The sequence below is a fragment of the Rhinolophus sinicus genome, chromosome 3 (assembly GCF_057876585.1).
Source record: "Rhinolophus sinicus isolate RSI-liver-muscle chromosome 3, RSI-T2T, whole genome shotgun sequence".
Taxonomy (NCBI): domain Eukaryota; kingdom Metazoa; phylum Chordata; class Mammalia; order Chiroptera; family Rhinolophidae; genus Rhinolophus; species Rhinolophus sinicus.
Window position 1 is genome coordinate 168,618,128 of NC_142503.1, and position 12,590 is coordinate 168,630,717.

The 12,590-nt window shown below is 41.7% G+C and overlaps 1 pseudogene; it reads left to right on the forward strand.

Annotated features, from left to right (window-relative positions):
• The first annotated feature begins 2,216 nt into the window (after positions 1-2,216).
• On the forward strand, positions 2,217-3,313 carry LOC109457687 (peptidyl-prolyl cis-trans isomerase D pseudogene; annotated as a pseudogene).
• The last annotated feature ends 9,277 nt before the right edge of the window (positions 3,314-12,590 follow it).

Sequence of the window (12,590 nt, forward strand, 5' to 3'; positions counted from 1 at the left end):
TATGTTTTTAAAGACAACGTTCAGCTCATGGTATGCACACATGTGTGGGTGTGTGAATTAAATGAAGTAGAATGAGATTTCTTAATTATTATTTTTCCTTTGCTTCACAGTTTTTTAAAGGATACTCTGTATCTACCCTGATAACCAAAGTCCCCCCTCAGGTTTGGGGCAACTTGTCTCCCTTCGCATTCATTCAATCATATGCCACCAATTGTATAAATGCCACTGTTCTATTTAGCAATCAACACAAAACTTTTTTTTTTGAGCAGCCTTGATAATGGTTTGATTCCCTCTATTTGTTCTAGTCACATTCTTTTCTTTCCCTTTGTCTACCTGTCTCTTAAGCTGTTGTCTGACTCTCTCTCTCTCTCTCTCTCTCTCTCTCTCTCTCTCTCTCTCTCTCCCATACCTGTCATTTCACCCTCTCTTACTTTCCCCCAGCTCACACTATCCTCCCCTACCTCATTCCTGTAAACTGATGTCCTTTATCTATAAAGAATAATATCAATACATAAACACTTCCCTCCCTTGGGCCCTTTTATATCACGATTCATTCTTCCCACAGCCTGCCCCGAAATATTTTATTGCAAATGCTTAAAGATTCAGCTTAAAAATCAGTTGCTAATGGTTCATCATATGCCTGAAAGTGAAAAATTGAAGCTAATCCAAATGTTTCTCAGTGGGAGATTTTGGTTACATAAATTATGGTGAATTTAAAAAATGAAATACCATACAACCATAGAAATTGACATGGAAGATTGTTCATGACATATTTTTGCATGAAAAAAGTCAGTTACAGAGCAGTACATGTAATATGAAGACACTGTTAAATATAAACATGTCTTAGCCTATTTGGGCTGCTATAACAGAATTCCATAGACTGGGTAGCCTATAAACAACACTTATTTCTCACAGTTCTGAAGGCTAGGAAGTCCAAGATAAGGGTGACAGCTGATTTGGTGTTTGATAAAAGCCCACTTCCTGATTCATAGACGGCCATCTTCGCACTGTGTCCTCACATAGAGAGAGGGGCGAGGGATCAATCTGGGGTCTCTTTTATAAAGGCGCTTACCCCATTCAAGAAGGCACCATCCTCACAACCTAAATCACCTCCCAAAGTCCCCACCTCCTAATACCATCACACTCGGGATTAGGTTTTAACACAAATCTGGGAGAACACAAACATTCTGTCTATAGCAATTTACATGATAATGGTTTGAGAAGAATTTATTCCAAATTGTCAGAGAGGTTGACTCTAAGTAGTGACATTAGAAGTGATTTCATTTCATTTTTAAATTTTTTTTTAGTTTTGTGATAAATCCACATTGCTTCTTTTACAAAATTCAAATGTTTCTCAAATACAAATTTAATCACTGCTACACAAAGTAAGACATCAAAGACTCACCCACCTTCCCTAGCTTCTCACTGCTGCTTCCCTTTTTTTTTTTAATGTATACATTGGGTTCCCAGACCCCCTTCCAACATGGGGGATGGGGGTTCCCCCACACCAACAAACAATTCTCAGACACCAGCAAGGAGTCCGAGAATTCAATTCATTTCTGACACTATCTACCTGGGGGTACTATCAGAATCCATAGATTAAGGGTTTGGCCCTACAAGACTGCCCCCTTCCCCCCATCACCACCATGACACAGCAGATACCAGCCACAAGCCCAGGCTACCTATGCTTTTGATTAATTGGCCACAGATTGGCGGTACCACCAATTCCCTCCAACTCCAAATGCCAATCGCAAGTCCAGGTTATCACCTGCACTTCTGACTGACCGGCTATAAATCAGAGGTTCCCACAATCCCCCCTTGGGTTTAATTAATTTGTTAGAATGGCTCACAGAACTCAGAGAAACATGTTACTTACTACATTACTGGTTTATTGAAAAAGGACGTAACTCAGGAACAGCCAGTTGGAAGAAAGGTATAGGGCAAGGTATGGGGAAAGGGCATATGGCTTCCAGCCTCTCTCCAGGTCCACCACTCTCCCCGCACCTGCACATGCTCACCAGCCTGGAAGCTCTCCAAACGCCATCCCCTTGGGTTTTTATGGAGGCTTTATTACATAGCCACGATTGATTAAATCACTGGTCATTGACGATTGATTCAAGCTCCAGACCCTCTGCCCTTCCCAGAAATTGGGGGACAGGACTGAAAGTTCTTAAGCCTGGGCTCAGCCTGCTCCCAAACCGTGTCCGCAAGTCAAAATGTCACATCCATTCCCCCAAGCTAAGCCCTCCAACCCAGTAACCCCTGAGTCTTCTATAACACGGACATCAGAGGCCAGGGAGTTGGTCAAATTGTCTTAGAATTGTTTGCAGATATTGTACCCAAAACTGCAGAAAATTTTCATGAATTGTGTACAGGAGAAAAAGGCATGGGACCCACCACTGGGAAAACCTCTCTTTTTCAAAGGTGTCTTTTCCATCAAATTGTTAAGAAATGCATGATTCAGGGTGGAGACATCTCAAATCAGAATGGGACAGGTGGAGAAAGTATTTATGGTGAAAAATTTGAAGATGAAAATTTCTATCATAAGCATGACCAGGAAGGTTTATTGAGCATGACAAATGCAGGCTGCAATACAAATGGTTCTCAGTTTTTATCACAACAGTTCTGACTCCTCCTTTGAATGGGAAACATGGTACTTGGCCAAGTAATTAAAGGAATGAGTGTGGCAAGAATTTTGGAAAATGTAGACGTGAAAGGAGGAAAACAGGCCAAACTATGCATTATTGCAGAGTGCAGAGAATTGAAGGAAGGGGATGACGGGGAATATTCCAAAAGATGGTTCTGATGACAGTCACCCAGATTTCCTCGAGGATGCAGATATAAATTTAAAAGATGTAAATAAAATATTATTAATAACAGAAGACTTAAGAAACATTGGAAAGACTTTTTTCAAATCCCAGAACTGGGAGATATCCCTTAAAAATATATACAAAAGTTTGAAGATAGGTGGAAGGTTCAAAGAGTGTTATTGAGAAAGCAGATAGACTGAAGCTGCAACCTGTAGCTTTAAGCTGCATGCTGAATACTGGTGCTTGGAAACTGAGGATGTCAAATTGGCGGGACCAATCAACAGTTGTTTGGCAGCTCTTGAAATAGACCCATCAAATACCAAAGCATTGTACCGAAGAGCTCAAGGACAGTGAGGATTAAAGGAATACTATCAAGCATTGACTGATTTTAAGAAGGCTCAGGAGATAGCACCAGAAGATAAAGCTATCAAGGTAGAACTACTGAAAGTCAAACAAAAGGTAAAGGCACAGAAAGAACACTATATGCAAAAATGTTTGCTTAATAAGGAACTCAGTTTTGCTTAAATATGTTACATCAATTGTATAAAGGCAATAAGAAAATTAAAGGGATTTTGTCTGTTATATATAATCCCTAATGTGTATCCTTTGATACTTCAGTTTCCTTATGTTTACAGTTTAGGAATACTGATATGGGCTCATTCTTAATAAAAGTATTATAAAATACACACACACAGAAAGTTCCAAGCCTCTATTCCAAGGTGGGTTCCCTTGGCAACCAACCCCCACCCATCAGTGCTTTCCCAAAATCATTTTATTAACATAACAAAAGACACTGGTTTGTTTTGTTTTGTTTTGTTTTTCTACTCTCAACACTTAGGAAATTCCCAGAGTTCTGGGAACTGGGAGCCAGGAATCGTGGATGAAGACCAAATACATATGAAAAATATATTTTGATCAACTGAGTGACCAAATATGTATTTCTTACAAATCACATTATCACAATGTAGGTAGCAGGAGAAAATATTTCTCAACCACCCACCAGAAGACAGAGGACACACTGAGGCTGTCACTAGCCTCATTCCTTCCCTCCCAACCACAGATCCAACAGCACACAAGGTACGCATAGCTCCTGGAGCCCAGCGTGGACCCTCCCACTGGGGACAGGAGCAAAGATCCTTAGCTCTCAAGGACAGACCTGTCTCTCCTCTGGGCCAAAGTCAACATCTACACTTTGGAATGCCTTGTTTATAACACCCAATTGGTTTAGCTACAGTCAGGACTGGTAATGTGGACCCAGGCTGAGGTTACCTCTGCAGATCATTTCCAGGGAAATTGATTGTGCATCTAAGATTAGAGGATTTGGATGACTGTTTAACCCATTTAAACAAACCTACTATCTTCAGTTTATTTAGCAATAGCCCTTATATGCACAGTTGTATACACAACTGCAATGATTTCGTATTATTCTTCTCTGTTCAATAAATGACTTAACAACTAGGGCAACTTACTGCTGTTCATTTATTCATATCATGAAAAATCTGAGGTCAATAAAACTGCATATGTTAGCAAACATCCAGTGATTCATACTTCTTATTAATTCAGATTGGGCACTCTCCTCTCCAGGTTGACTTCAGTTTTATTGTAAAAATGTATCCACCAATTAATATAATCTAAAAATGATACATAGAGTTTATGCATTTATTTCTTCATTCAAAAAAACAAATATTATTGAGTAACTATTTTGTGCCAGGTATTGAGATGGCCCAGAGAACACGGATAGAGCTAAGATAGTCTTTCTGCATTTAAGGATCGCTCAGGCTGGTTGGTGCAAGACAGATAAGGAGAAAATTGCTTCCCAGGAAATTAAGTGCTATGATAGAAACTTATTATCTATGTGTTGATGACTCTTGGCCCATATCTCTCTTCCACATGCTCAGCTGCTTTTTGGGTATCTCCACTTGGATGTTCCTCAGAAAAACAGAACCCATTCTAAGTATTTAAAACAGAGAGTTTAATGCTACACAGGGGAGAGAAAAGCTGAGAGGCCAAACGAGAGACTCTGAGTCAGGCAACAGCAGGAAGCCACTACCTGCCTCCTCTAGACTGGAGGGACAAAGAAAGGTGATTGTGTCACCAGAACACAAGGTGTGGGCCTCCTGGAGGAGACTGGGACAAGCCTGTCAGGAAGGAGCTAAGGCCACAGAGCAGAAGCAGCTGCTGCTGGAGACACTGTCAGAGGTGGAACGGCAAGAGCAGCCATATGCTGGCTTTTCCCCTCTTCTTGTTCTCTAACCCCTTACCAGTGCTTCCTTCTTGCCCAAATCAAGCCAGAAGCCAGCTGACATGGAGCCTGGGAATCATAGCAGCAAGTCAGCTCCTGGTGACACACAACAAACAGGGACAGAGCAAGGAAAATAATCTGTGGGCAACAGACTCAGGACCAATACGTGTCTCACACTCACTTAATATGTTCAAAATTGAACTCTTCAGCTCACTCACAGCCCAACCTTATGCCCAGAAACCTCTTCATTCTCCTCTGTTTCCTACCTCAACAATTGCTACCAACAATTACCCAGGTCAAAAACTTGAATATCACCCTTGATTGCTTTCTCATCCTCATTCTGACAGTCACCAAGTTGGTTGACCTCTGTCACTTCCTTCATCAGGTCACCATCATCTCTGACATCAGTGACCACACCAGCCTCTTAACTGATCTCCTGCTGCTCGATTTGCCTCTTGCTGTCCTTTCAATTCATTTTGTCCAGATTAATCTTTATAATGTACAAATCTGATTATGTCAAACTCTTGCTTAAAATCTTTCTTCTAGTGAGTGTTTATGGCATTTTCTCAGAATAAAATCTAAACTCCTTTTCAGATGAGGCCCTTCTAATCTGGCCCCTTCTTCTCCAGTCTCTTTCATTCATACATTTATTCATTTAATAAATGTTGATGGAGTGCCTTCTCTCTGTCAAACACTAGGCCAAGCACTGGGGACACTCCCTACCCTGAAGGAGCCAGGCTCTCACTAACAGGCACCCTGAATCACATTCCCTCTCTCCTTCCTCTTCCACAGCCACACTCTCCTTTACCTATTCCCCTCCCCTAGCTTATTCCTGTTCTTCCTCCATATCTTAGATGATTCTTCCTCCAAGGAGCCATAACTCATTCTCCAAGTCTGGGCTTGTGTCCTGTCATGCGGGGTCTCAGCCACAAGAACACAGAATATGGTGAGGCCAAAAAGGAACACTGATGGAGCCATAGACAGGGGAGTCATACTACTATATTCTCTCTGGCGGCCAGGTTGGAGACATAGGAAGCAGGAGCTGCACGATCCGCAATCTGCCACCTGTGCTTGCTAACCCCACTTGCTAGCCACAATCCGCCATCCACTTCTTTGCCAACCAACCCACCAACTAACCCCCAAGCGTAGCTACAGCAGTTACATTAGTGGCTAATGGCTAACCGGTTACAGCTGATGGTCAACTAGTCACTGCTGATAGCCATCTACTACCCGAGCCAGCACCTTTCCACGTGAGGTCAAGAGCCTGGAAACTGTTCTCTGGGACTCCATCCCCACAGTCCCTTCTAAGTATCCCCAGAGTGTCTTATGTCTACTTCTTTCAAGAGCTAGCCTCACTTTATCAGAAGTCCCTTGACCGACCTAAATCTTCAAATACTGTGTAAATTCCTTGAAGCTCTATTTCATTCACTGCTGTGTTCCCATCACCTAACAGAGTTCAGCATATTTCAGGGCTTCAAATCTTTGTTAAATGATTCAATTAATTAGCTAATAAGCACAAGGTGCTATGGGAAGGTGCCCTATCAAGAGCATGTCACGCAGATCTGGGGATGGTTGAACAGTAGGATATGGAGACAGAGCCCCCGAGAGCGGTTTCCAGGCTCTCGGCCTCATGTGGAGGGGTCCTTGCTCGGGTGGTGGATGGCTGTCAGCTGTGGCCGGTTAGCCAATTGGCCACTGATATAACTGCCGCGGCTGTGCTGGTTGGGGAGTCGGTCGGTTGGCAGGCAGAAAAGCGGACAGCAGGTCGCACGTCGTGTGAATCCAGCCTCCAGTGAGTCTATAGTAGTATGACTTCCCTACCTATGGCTCCATGGGTGTTCCTTTTTGGCCTAGCCATACCTTGTGTTCTTGTGTGGGGAGCAGGAGCTGAGACACGCAGGCTGCCCTGCATGACAAGGAGGTTGAGAAAGTTTTATCCTGGGGAAGGTAGTGTCTAGACTCTATTATGAAGGACAACTTGGAAAAATTGTTAGAAGTTGGAAGGACAAAAATTAGGTGAAATAATTAGGGCGAGCAAGTCAGTGAGAAAAGTTAACATCGTATGAACACAGAGGCATATTCCAGGAATTTTAGGTAGCTTTATAAAGCCTGATTCATAAAGTTTAAGAGGAAAGATAGTGAAAAATTAGGCTAAGTAGGACTAATGAAGGGCCTTGCTAATGGGTTAAAGAGCTTAAACTGAAATTCCTGAAAGATGTTAAACAAGAAATTCATGTGGTCACCTTGCATTTACAATGACACTCTGGCAGCTGTGTGGTGAGTGAATTAAGATGAGTGAGCAAGGCTGACTGCAGGAAGAGCAGTTGAGACAAAAAAATGATTAGGGCCTGAATTTGGGTAAAGAGATATAAAGAAATGGAATTGACAGGACTTGGTGACTGACTGATAAGGTAAACGGAAAAATAAAGGGTGAATCTGGAAATATAAGCTTAATTTCACCACGTTGGGTTTGAGTTGCCTCTTGGCCATCAAGGTAGGAATGTTCATTTGGACTATATATGCCTGAACTCAGAAATGGTCTAAACTGAGTACATGGGATAGGAGTGTGTATTGGAGTGAGAAGATCAAGTGGGAAAGGGATGGGTATGGGGATGTTCATTGCACAATTCTTCCAACTTGCTTCTAACTTGAAATTTTTCATAATAAAATGTTGAGGAGAAAAAGTAAGAAGAGGATGAAGAAAATAAAGAAAAATAGAATAGCGTTCCAGTCAAGATGGCAGAGTAGGTAAATGCTATGCTCACTTTCTCTCATGACCACAACACAATTACAACTAATATACAAAACGACCGTCATTGAGAATCACCTGAAATCTTGCTGAACCCCTACAACTACAGACATACAGAAGAAGCTACTTGGAGACTGGTAGGAGGGGCAGTGGTGAGAAAGGGCTGGTCCCAAACCTGCGTGTGACCATTAAAAATCAGGAGGGATATCTTGGTTGCGGAGGTCCCGCCCAAAGGAGAAAGGGGTCTCAGCACCCCACCAAGCTCCCGAGCCCAGGGTTCCAGTGCCAGGGAGAGAAGTCCCCATAATTTCTGGCTGTGAAAACCAGTGGAGATTGTGGCTGAGTGAGACAAAGGGCAGCTGGAGTCCCAGGTGCTCTTCTTAAAGGGAGCATGCATGGACTTACTGATGGAATCAATGGCTCTGAGCTCCATCGCTGGGGCAGCAGCTAGAGAGGTGACAGGGATATACAGGGATAACTGAGTTGTCTGGCTACAGGATGAGGGGCAGCTTTCTTCAGGACGGAGGAGCTGGTGGAAGTCATTGTTTCTTTGTTAAGCCCTCCCCCTTTCCACAGGCGCAGGCGGCCACCATATCTGAGTCTCCATCAAGCTGGCTGACACCATTCATTCTCCATGCCCTGGTGATTCTGAGACCCTGCCCTGCCCAACTTTCGGGCACACCCAAACCACTTCCCATGGTTTTTTGTACAAACCACCTCCCTTGGCTCATGCTGCAGACTTTCCTAGGGTCTCTCAAAGGTTCCCAGAACCCAGACAAGCAGCATCTTGCTTGAGCATGTCCCGTACCTCTAGCTGAGCAGCCCTAAGCCCAGCACTAGTGGCAGCTGGTCTTGGTTTGCAGCTTTGCCTCTTGAGGCAATTCTAAGCATGGCATGGGCAGTGGCCACCTGCAGATTGCTTTGTAGCACATGCTGGATGGCCCCAGGTTGGGCACAGGATGTGGATGAACTTGACCTGCAGTGGGTCCCCTCCCAGGTGACCCTGGGGCTGGCATGCCCAGTGGCCAGCTTCAAAATGAGCTGGAGCATCACCCAGCTGCCTCCAAGAAAGACACACCCAACAGGCAGATTGGGCAGGCACCAGAGCCTTGCTGAATCAGATCCTGTAGGCCCAGCCCCTTTACCACAACTGCTCCACTGTAGTCATGGCCAGTCCTCACAACCAGTGAGCCCAAGGGTCAATCCTTCCCAATGAAGTGCAAACAGCAACCAAGACTCAACTACAATAGGGGGCACATACAACCCACACAAGTGTGCAGCTCAGGTGACCAGGAAGACTGTGCCACTGAGCCCCATAACACATCTATCACTCTACTAAGACTGGCAGACATAACAGCCCTACCCAATACATAGATACAAACAGGGAGGTAGCCAAGATAGGGAGACAAAGAACATGTCCCAAATAAGAGAACAGAACAAAGCTCCAGAAAAAGAACTAAACAAAATAGAGACAACCAATCTACCAGATACAGAGTTCCAAATACCGGTTATAAGGATGCTCAGTGATCTCAGGGAGAACGTCAACAAAAATATAGGAAACATAAAAATGGAGATAGAAAACAATAAAGAACGAGTCAGAAATAAAGAAAACAATATGGATGGACCTAGAGGGTATTGTGTGTGCTGAGTGTAATAAGTTAGATAGCAAAAGACAAATTTCATATGATTTCACTTATAAGTGGAATCTAAAGAGCAAATTAAACAATTGAAACAGAAACTCATAGACACAGAGAACATTTTGATGGTTGCCAGATGGGAGGGGGCTTGGGGGCAGGTGAAAAAGGGGAAGGAACTAAGAAGTATAAATTGGTTGTTACACAGTAGTCATTAGTCATGGGGATGTAAAGTAAAGCATAGGGAATATAATCAATATGGTAATAACTATGTATAGTGCTAGGTGGATACTAGTTGGAGGGAGTCACTTTGTAAATTATATAAATGTCTAATCACTATACTGTACACCTGAGATTAATGTAAAATAATATCGTATGCCCCAAAAAAAGAAATGCTAAAAATTTAACATTTTTAAAGAAAAGAAAAATAGAACAGAATAAAATAAATAAAGAAGATGCTACTCAAGAGGCAGATGGAAAACCAGCAATGGGTGGTATTTGAAAAATCAAAGGAAGTGTTTCAAGAAGGAGGAAGCAATTAACAGTGTCAAATTCTGCAGATCAGTAAAGTGAGATAAGAACACTAAATCATTTATTGAACTAAGCAATTTAAAACCTAGGTAAAGGCAGTTTCTGGAGTGACAAGAGAAGACAGTGGGAATAAGCAGTAAGTGGGAAGTGAAAAGTGAAGACAATGAGTGTTGACTAATCTTTTAAGAAAATTTGGCTGTGAGGGGCAAGCAGTATCAGGTGACAGCTAGAGGGGACTATTGAAAGAATCTCTTTTTGAGATGGGAGACATCTGAAAGAATCAGATTGGAGGTTGAAAATACAAGTGAGAGAGGAATTAAATGGTGTGTCCAGATCCCTTAAGAAAGGACAGGTGATGAAGAGCAGAGATTAGCTGCTGGCAGCAGGAGATACATCTCTTCCCCAGAGACAAAGAGATAAGGCTAGGAGTAGAGGCAGATGATTTTGTTAAGGCAGATGCAACAAACTCAGTGAATTCTTGTTCATCTACATCTAGTTTCTCTGTGAAATGTTGGCAAGGACAGTTGCTGATAGGGATGAAAAGGGGACAAGCCAAACAGCAAGGTGAGAGGATGCAACCATCTGCTGAATAGAGTTTCCATGTATACTGTGCGTGTTTACCAGTTTTCATGGAATTAGAGAACTGTAGGGTAGAATGTAATCAGTACTATACTAAATCATCCATAACATAATTTAATCTTTCTTTAAGGTTTTCATTGCCTGAGGATTAGTTTCACAAATATCAATCATAAGTATACTACACTTTGCATAAAGAAGTGCCAGTTGGTAGAAATAATCTCCCTATGCCTCACAATGCTCATCTAAGCACTAGACCACAATCAGATGGGTCTCAAGTCTAATGGCTAATATATATGAAGGGTTTGTAGCGTGGCCTGCAATGTGCTGGATACTTTGGTCTCAGGGCAGTGCTTTCAAAGATATTTTCTTAAGAGGTATTCAAAGAGTTTCTTAACATAGCTTCCACTTAGCATGACATAAAGCTGCCCTGTGCTAAGAATCCATTTCCGTGCATGTGACTTTCAGTATTTAGACCTCCTTCCTAAACAACATAGATTATAACTGAAGTCAGATCTAGTTTAGGTCAATCCTTCTCTAAATGAATATTTTTTATTGTGGCTAATTATCAGGTAGAAAGTTGAAAAGCTCATTTTGAAAGAATAAATTATACACCAAAGAGCCTTAAATTTAAAACTTAGCAGAAGGTGTTCAATGATAAGACACTGTCTTAAGACTATAACTCTAGAAGGAATCTCAGTTTTTCCTTGACTTAAACACAGAGCACTTTTCTCTCAGCCATCAGTAACCAAAGCCATTATTTTAAAAACAACATTCATGAAATAAATAGATGAAAGGAGAATAGTTCCTTTCTGCCCTTTTACCTCCACCACCTCACTGTTTTTCCCCCTAAAAATCAATCAACTTTCTACTTAGTAGTAAACACTTAGAGTCGTGCACCTCAGAACAACTTTTCAGTCAACAGTGGACAGCGTATAGGACAACGGTGAGCCCATAACATTATAATGGAGCTGAAAATTTTCTACCACCTACTATCTAGTGACATTGTAGCTGGGAAAGTCATAGTCTTGTAATGTAGTAGCCATTGGAAGGTCACAGCCATTGCAACGCATTACTCACAGCTATTAATATAGACTAAGGATATAAAGAAATAAATATTTTTGTACAGCTGTACACTCTGTTTTAAGCTAAGTGTTATTACAAAATAGTTTTAAAAACTAGAGTTTATTAGGTAAAAAGGGACAGTAAGCTAAGATTAATTTATTACTAAAGGGAGAAAATTTTTTTATAAATTTAGTGTAGCTTAAATGTACAGTGTTTATAAAGTCTGCAGCAGTGTACAGTAATGTCCCAGCCCTTCACATTCACCTGGCTCACTCAGAGCAACTTTCAGTCCTGCAAGCTCCATTCATGGTAGGCGTGTTATACAAGTGTATGATTTTTTACCTTTTATATTGTATTTTTATTGTACCTCTTCTATATTTAGATAGGTTTAGATCCACAAATACCATTGTGTTACAAATACCCACAGTATTCAGCATAGTAACATGCTATACAGGCTTATAGCCTAACAGCTGTAGGCTACACCATACAGCCTAGGTGTGTAGCAGGCTGTACCATCTAGGTCTGTGTAATGCACTGTGCTGTTCACACAGTGATGAAATTGCCAAACCAAGCATTTCTCAGAACGTATACCCGTTGTTAAACAATGCATGATTGTATACTTTTCCACAAAGCTCTGCTATTGTTCTACAAATATTTTTTGTGTTTGTTCAGGTAAATACCAAAAAATTTTTGTTTTCTTAAAGTATGCATGAATCAATAAACATTTGTTTTATTTGCAGTCAGCAACAATAATAATAATGTCATAAGTAAAGTTTGCAATTTTAGCCACCTGGTTGCGGCCGACAGCAACTGCTAGGTTTAGTTTTTTAGAAAATTTCGGGCTACTTTCTAAGATAGTGTCTCATTGGGTTTCCTGGAAACATACTCTGAAACCAAATGTTGCATGCAGAAGACTTATTGGGGAGACCTATTCAGGAAATAGACCTACAAAGAAGAGAAGAAAATAGAATTGGGCAGAGGAA